The sequence below is a fragment of the Felis catus genome, chromosome B4 (genome assembly GCF_018350175.1).
Source record: "Felis catus isolate Fca126 chromosome B4, F.catus_Fca126_mat1.0, whole genome shotgun sequence".
In the NCBI taxonomy this organism is placed as follows: Eukaryota; Metazoa; Chordata; class Mammalia; order Carnivora; family Felidae; genus Felis; species Felis catus.
Genome location: NC_058374.1, coordinates 1,347,868 through 1,356,072, shown reverse-complemented (window position 1 = coordinate 1,356,072; position 8,205 = coordinate 1,347,868). Strand labels below are relative to the sequence as shown.

Here is an 8,205-nt window from a genome sequence, read left to right as displayed (position 1 = left end):
TTTGCAGATGAGCAAAGTCAGGTGCAGAAAGGGTAAGCGACTTGGTCGAGCTCACTGTCATGGCAGGCAGCTAGGGCAGGGCAGTGTGCCCCCCACTGGGCCCGTCACGCCTGGCCGCCAGGCTGCGTGAGGTGGCCTGCAGCCGTTCCTGGCCGGCAGCTGGGTCCTCTCAGAGGAGGGGCCGTGGGAGAGAGGGTCCTTCGCATTCCTCACGCAGGGCGGGCTGTGGGACAGTGTTCTGACCCAACCCCTCCTGTGGCACATCACAGCCACGCTGCCACGCTTGTCCCCGCCTCCAAGTGCTCTGTTTCCCTGTCCTTCCCCAACACCTGCTGTCTCGACAGGGCTGGACTGAGCCGTCTTAGAAGTGTGGCCGCATGCGACCCGGGCATCCGTGAAGCCTTGCGGCCACTGGCGGTCCACCCAGCTGAGCTGCACAGGTGCCTGTGGTGGGGGGCGTGTGGGACAGAGAGCTCTCCAGAGGTGTTCTGTGCGGGCTTTCATCTGGGCCTACAGATGTCCCACACCTGCCCGCCACCGCGGCCCGGCCTGAGGCACCAGGGTCGGCCCAAAGCCAGCCTGCCTTTGATTGACAGCGCTGCCTGTCAATCATCGGGACGGAAACTGGCCCCTGCCTGGTCCCTGAGCCTGGCCTGACAGGCCACCTCAGAAGAGACACAGGCTCCTTTCAAAGTCCAGTGAGGTGTTTTGCGCTCGAGACCCTGGTCCGCAGACCAGGTTGTATCACATTGTTCCGGAGGCTTCTAACCGCAGCAAATGTCCCCACGTCCTACCGATCCGGCCTCGGGCCTTCTCTGGCGTGGCCAGGCCCTGGCTCCATTGGCAGCCCGAGTTCTTCACGGTGTCTGTGCCCGTTTCTTTGGACGCTGCCTACCTTTCCGTAGGTAAGCCTTGCTTGCTTTGTGGCTGGGAGACCCTGAACTTCTTAGTCAAAAGTAAATCCACGTCACAAACCCTTCAGTCGTTCTAAGATCATGCGACCACAGCTACTCCTTCTGTACTCATGCCGGCGAACCCTGTCCACCAATTCAGGAAACCCACGAACACCTCTCATGAGTGGGATGCTATGGGTGATTTAAAACACATAAGACACACTCTATGCCACCTGGAGGCTCGAGTCTGGCAAGGGAAATAAGATATTTTGGGGTAACCGCCACGGAGGAGACAGAGAGACTGCGTTCGTGATGTTTACGGCCGCTGGGAGGAATTCCTGCCCTGTCCAAACCCCTGCCGGTTCAGTTCAAAGCACATGGGGCCACAGCCACGGGCCCTGCATAGCTGAGGAGGAGGGGAAACCAGGGTCTGGGAGGAGGGTGCGACCCAGCGTCCAGTGAGCAGTGCTCAGATCTGACCTAGGCGGACACCTCCCGGGAAAGGGCCACAAGAATATGGGTCAGGGCAGCAAAAACAGACAGCGTGTGGTCCTTGAAACTGCAGGGAGGCGCTGTCACAAGTTCCGGGAAAGGAGGGGAGGAAAGGAGGGTGGGGGAGGGGAGGAAGACTGGCAGAGGGTGTCGCGGCGGGAGCGGGAGCCAAATAGGCCAGGTTTCTGGGCAAGACTGACTTCAGCAGGAAGTGGAGAGAGAGGCTGGGCCGAGGCCACGGCCACACGGGGCTCAGATGAGCACGGGTCCCCGCACTCCACCCGCCTTGGCGCCAGGCGTGGGCCCGGCCCCAGAATTTCTCACACACGGACTTCCATTTGAGCTGCTTTAGTGGAAAAGGAATCACGCACATGAGGGGAAGTGAGTAGAAACCACTGAGAACGGTATAGAATAAACACAGTTGAACATGGGTGGTGGCACATGTGGCCGTGTACTTGAAGATGTTCATACAAAGTGGTGGGAGGGAATCCGTCCGGCAGCCCCCAGACCCCAGCTCACTTTCCACCCTCCATCCTGCCAGGGCCAGTCGTTGCTCAAACACAACGGATCCTCTCTCCCTGACATCACTTTGCGCTGGTTAGGAATCAGTTCTAAATATGAAGGGGTCCAGCTCAGGCTGCTGAGAGGGGCTGCGGAGGGGTGGCTGGGCGTGACCAGGGCCTGGCGAGTAGGCCACCTGGCCTGACCCTGGCCTGTGAAACTCCTGCGTTCAACACACGGCGCTGCGCGGTGAATGAACTCGTGAAGGATCAGATCCCCAAAGGCCAGGCCCAGAGCTAACCGTCAAAGCAGCACGTGCAACACGTTAGCGATGGCGGTCAGAGGCAGGTAAGGTGTGAGCGCCACTTTGAAGGACGGGTGAGATTTGGGAAATCTGAAGAGGTAAAGTAGGGCTGAGCGTCCGCGTGCGGTGGGGGGCAAGGTGGGGTAATGCAGTACTTCCGGCGGGTGTGGGGTGGGGCGACGGGCGGGGGGGGGGGTTAAGGTAGTACTTCCGGGCGGGTTTGGTGGGGGGCAAGGTGGTGTAAGGTGGTACTTCCGGGAGTGTGGTGGCGGGAGAGGTGGGGTAAGGTAGTACTTCCGGGTTTCTCTCGTTTCGCTGGGCGTAGCTGGAACTGCGGACGTCCTGCTCATCTTCCTAACTCGTCATCTCAGGTCCCCGTCAAGGGCGGCAGACGTGGGGCGAGGGCGGGCTGTGTGTGGACAGAGTGAGTGCTCGCCTCCTGCCCGCCTCCAGCGACGACCCCCTCTGCTTATCAGACGAGGTGAGATGCCGCCTTGTTTACAGGGGGAGTTAACCTAAGGGGAAACGTCTTGGGGAGTAGATGAGGCCAGACCTTTTGTCTCATACAAGTGAGATGTGAGATGTGGGCAAACCAGGGTCTCTAGGAGTGCTTCTGCTACTGGGCTTAAACATCCGGCAGAATGGCCCTGTGTTATCGCTAAGAGCCTTGAGAAGTTGCTTCTTCCACTGACAGCTCAGGGAGGTCACCCACCATGAAACAAAATGCCCTTCCTCCTTCCTGCCTTGTTAAGTGAGCACGGATGAGTCATTCAACCTTTGAGCCCGTTTCTTGAACTGAAATACAGCTAACGGGTGAGGATAATCCCGCCCTGTTGATTTCACAACATTGATATGATGGGCAAAGGAAATATGTGTGCACGAACACTACCTACCTACCTCACTGCGGGAACTTCAAAGAATAGTCAAAGCTTCAGCAAGTTAGTCCGTACCAGTTTCAAGTGATGCGGTCCTGGAGTGTCCCTCACTGCCACGCCATCAAGCCTCACGGGGAAAGCAAGCACTTTGCAGCAAATAGTAGCGCCTCCAGCCCAGACATTGCCACTGCCACACCCTACCAAACATTTCAAGTTAACTCCAATTCTACATAATCTCTTCCAGGAGACAGAAAAGGAGGGGACCTCTCTCAATTCATTTCGTGAAACAAGTATTTCATGGGCTAGTATCCTCCCGATATCAAAATCAGACGAAGACAGTACAAACAAAACAAAACACAACAAAACCCCCAAAGCCCTCTAGACCTCGTAAATATAAATGCCAAACTTCGTAACAAAATGCCATATAGAATTCAGCATTTGTAAAAAGAATTCTATACGGGGACCAGGTTTATTTCTAACCCTCCGTCTACCCCTATTATTGATGGCACTTATTTTTGGCACATTTTGTCTTCTGATCATTTACCATTTTGTTACACGTCCGTCTGGTTCATAAATGTCTCCTCTTCCCCCAAACACTGCAATATCTTTGAGAACATAGCCTGTATCATATGTAGTATTTCTTTTGTTTACCTACAAAAATAGAAGCATTTTGTTGTGCACCCTTTAACAAATAACATCATACTCAAGATCAAAATAGGGACTTTACAGGTGTTCATCGAATGGTCCCGATTTTTGGGGAGGAAGGGGGAGCATATCAAGAAAAGCCACATCCGGGGCGCCTAGGTGGCGCAGTCGGTTAAGCGTCCGACTTCAGCCAGGTCACGATCTCGCGGTCCGGGAGTTCGAGCCCCGCGTCGGGCTCTGGGCTGATGGCTCAGAGCCTGGAGCCTGTTTCCGATTCTGTGTCTCCCTCTCTCTCTGCCCCTCCCCCGTTCATGCTCTGTCTCTCTCTGTCTCAAAAATAAATAAACGTTAAAAAAAAAAATTAAAAAAAAAAAAAAAAAAAAGAAAAGCCACATCCACCTGCATTTAAGCAAATATACTAGGATATGGTGATCTCAAGACAAAGAATTCTAATTTTTTTAATTAAAAAAACTTTAAGTTTATGTATTTAATTTGAAAGAGACAGAGACAGTGCAGGTGGTGCACTCTCTCATAGGGAGGGAGAGAGAATCACAAGCACAGAGCAAGCCTGACTCGGGACTCAAACTCACAAACCATGAGATCATGACCTGAGCTGAAATCAAGACTCGGATGCTTACCTGACTGAGCCACCCAGGTGCTCAACAGAATTCTAATTTCAAGCAGATCTAAAATAACCTGTATCTGGGAAGCCTGGGTGGCTCAGCAGGTTGAGCGTCTCTCTCTCTCAAAATAAGTAAATAAACTTAAAATAAAAATAAAATAACCTGTATCTTCATCAGTAAAGGTTATATAACCAGAGTTGTACTGACAGAACACATTAATGTCTTTGGGGACAAGTGAAGCTATTGTTCTCTGAGTAAAGGTATTACAACTAACTGAATTTTATCAGAGAGCAATATATTAAGCCTGGTTAATTTTTTTAAATGTTTATTTATTTATTTTGAGAGAGAGAGAGAGAGAGAGAGAGAGAGAAAGGAACATGTGTGCATAAGCAGGGGAGGGGCAGAGAGAGGAAGAGAGAGGGAGAGAGAGAATTCCAAGCAGGCGCTGAGCTGTCAGTGCAAAGCCCAACACAGGGCTCGAACCCAGGAACCATGAGATCATGACCTGAGCCGAAGTCAAGAGTCAGACACTTAACCTACTGAGCCCCGCAGGTGCCTACGTCTGGTTGATTCTTTATGTAGAAAACTACTTGTCTTCCACTTTGTTATGCTAAGGAAGGTACAGCAAATAAGTTTCCACGGAGTGAAATATGAAATTTCCACGATGGGATTTGCACACCCTGGGGCTGTGGAAAATGCGCAGACGCTGGAATTCTAGTCTGCAGTCTACTCACTGGCATGGGAAGGTTGGGCATATGATTTTGCATCTCTGGGGTTCACCTTTAATAGATATGGTAACTTACACTCCAGTGTCATTGTGGGGATAGGAGATCCTGCGTGTGAGAAACACCTGACACATTCAAAGTGGCAAAGAAATGCTATTTATAATTATTAATATGATTGCATAAAAGCACTTTGGATGGCTGGACAGAAGTCTGTCATGTGGACAGAAATGACAGAGGACAGCCGTAGAGCAGGCTCGCCCAACTTGCACAGGGCTCCCCACTCTCTCATGGTGCTCACTCAGTCCTCCCCATTGAGGAAACCTCTCTTTCTCCCTGCCCTCACTCCCTCATACTGCCATTTCTTTTCCCTTCGTGATGTCACAGCCAAACGTCTTGAAACAATGGTGTGTGGCAGAGACCTCCAGCTCAGGCCGTGGACACAGCAGTTGAGTGTTTGTCTCTACAGAGTAAATCCACCCGGTTCACACACTTACGGTAACTGTCTGCACTACAGATGAAACCAGTAACCGACAGAATCATATACTTATAAATTTCAAATCGAGGGAGGAAAGATTTGCAAATTAAGATATAATTTACAGCTATGCAATTAAGTCATATTTTTCCAAATATGGTTCCAAACTCAGCCTTTACACATAGTGAATTATACATGTGTGTATGGGGAGTTATTAGTTTGTGTTATTCACTTTTTTAAATTATGCTGTTTCAGATGCTTTGGAAAAGCAAAGAGCCCCAGGAGCAGTGTGAAAGCCAAGGAACAAGCTTCCGTTCCCTCACCCTCACTCAGTTCACCTGTGCACCAGTCAATGGCGGTTGTGACCACGGTGAGTCATAAATTGATTTCAATATTGCAACTAGAATGAACAAAAAGCATGATAGAGGACATCAGAGAACACTGCACAAAGTAGGATAGATAGTACTTCGTGAAACTTTAAAAAATTGTGGCAAGATATATATAAAATGTGCCATCTTAACCATTTTGAAGTGACGTTAACCACATTGATAGTGTTGTGCTACCATCACCAATATTTCATGAGACTTGCTGCGTGTGTGTGTGTGTGTGTGTGTAGTGGGCCATGATATAAAATGTATTTCTTTTTTTTTTAAAAGCCTGAGCTTGGGTGGCTCAGTCGGTTAAGTGTCTGACTTCGACTCAGGTCATGATATCACAGCTCATGAGTTTGAGTCCCGCATCAGGCTCTGTGCTGACAGCTTGGGGCCTGGAGCCTGCTTCAGATTCTGTGTCTCCCTCTCTCTCTGCCTCTCCCCCGTTCTTGCTCTGTTTCTCTTTCTAAAATAAATAAATATTAAAAAAATAAAATGTATTTCTTTTTTTTAAATAGACTTTATTTTGGGGCACCTGGGTGGCACAGTCGGTTAAGCGTCCGACTTCAGCCAGGTCACGATCTCGCGGTCCGTGAGTTCGAGCCCTGCATTGGGCTCTGGGCTGATGGCTCAGAGCCTGGAGCCTGTTTCCGATTCTGTGTCTCCCTCTCTCTCTGCCCTCCCCCGTTCATGCTTTGTCTGTCTCTGTCCCAAAAATAAATAAACGTTGAAAAAAATTTTTTTTAAAAAAATAAATAGACTTTATTTTTTTAAGTGTATTTATTTATTTTTAAGGAGGGAGAGGCAGAGAGAGAGGATCCCAAGCTGGCTCTGTGCTGTCAGTGTAGAGCCTGACTCGGGGCTCAGTCCCGCCAACCGAGACCGTGACCTGAGCTGAAATCAAGAATTGGATGATCAACCGACTGAGCCACCCAGGTGCCTCTAAAATGTATTTCTTACTGTGCGTCATGGTGTTTGTAAAAAACATGAAAACTCGGCATTAGCTCACTTTCCATGTATGTAAAATAATGGGAAGGGCATTAACTATGAGACTTCAGTGGAACCCGAGTGGTAGAGAAACCCTCTACATCTAAAGATGAGAAGATTCTGAACAAAAGTGTAAATTCAGATATTTGACCTAATGAAGGGTTTGAAATGTGTATTTGTGTCTTGTGTGTGTGTGTCCCACATTTGTTCACCCGATGGGTACGTAGGGTGTTGTGCTCTGAGAGTAACACCCCCAGAGTTGGGCGGGGGGAAGGTCACAAAGTGTCATCCTTTGAAACCGAAGGTGAAAACGATGGACAGAAAGTGCCTGCTAGGTGGCAGCTCCAACTGCAGTGACTGTCCCTGTCACCAAGGAGACCCCAAGTGTTTCACTGAGTGGATTAAGGAAACAGTGTTTCCTACATCTAATCAGAGTGACTAAAATATATCCAGACGAAAACACCATTGTGATAATGCCAATGTATGGAAAAGTATAATTCACCCAACTCTGGCATGTGGTATCTAAGGTTATAAAGTTGTCAAAACAAACAGACAAAGAAACAAAAATAGCTGTCACCATGGAATCCAGAAAAAAAAAAAAAGGTACAAGTGATAAGAATTCCATGTCTGCTGCATTTGCTGTATGTAGTGAATGGTGTTAGAAATAAAGGCAGCTCTAGGGCGCCTGGGGGGCTCAGTCCGTTGAGTGCCCAACTTCAGCTCAGGTCACGATCTCCCGGTTCATGGGTTCGATCCCCCTATCGGGCTCTGTGCTGTCAGTGCGGAGACTGCCTGGGATGCTCTCTCTCTCTCCCTCTTTCTCTCTGCCCCTCCCCCCCCTTCTGTCTCTCTCTCTCTCAAAATAAATAAATGAACTTAAAAAATAAATAAAGGTAGCTCACTAAGAATTGACAGAAGCTTATAGGAGGCTGGTGAGTGAGTTAACAAAGTTGGGATGATCTCTGTTCAGCAAGCGTTCACTAATACCAGTCACTGTGACAAATGGTGAAGATGCAAACTCTAAGATCAAGCTCCTGCCTTTGCAAAGTTTATAATACGCCAAAGATAAAGTGCACCCATAAGTGGGGTTTCTGTGCCTCACAGTGAGAGCTGTGTTACAGGTTCACCCCGTGTGGGGCGGGAGCATGAATGATGACCTGATCAGCTGGCAGTGGGTTGGAGGCGGGTATTCCGGGAAGTCTTCCTGGAGGAGGTCAAAGCATCCGAGTTACGTCTTGGAAAGAATGGATGAGTACTGGCCAGAGGAAGAAGGGAGAGACAGAAGGGGAAACACACAGAGGTGCGGGTGGCTTAGTG

General features: G+C 49.5%; 1 long non-coding RNA gene across 1 annotated transcript; it reads left to right on the top strand.

Annotated features, from left to right (window-relative positions):
- Positions 1–2,469: 2,469 nt before the first annotated feature.
- LOC109501934 lies at positions 2,470–6,757 on the top strand. Its single transcript, XR_002160248.3, has 3 exons — positions 2,470–2,671; positions 5,786–5,900; positions 6,697–6,757. It is a non-coding gene; the product is annotated as an uncharacterized LOC109501934 (long non-coding RNA).
- Positions 6,758–8,205: the final 1,448 nt, after the last annotated feature.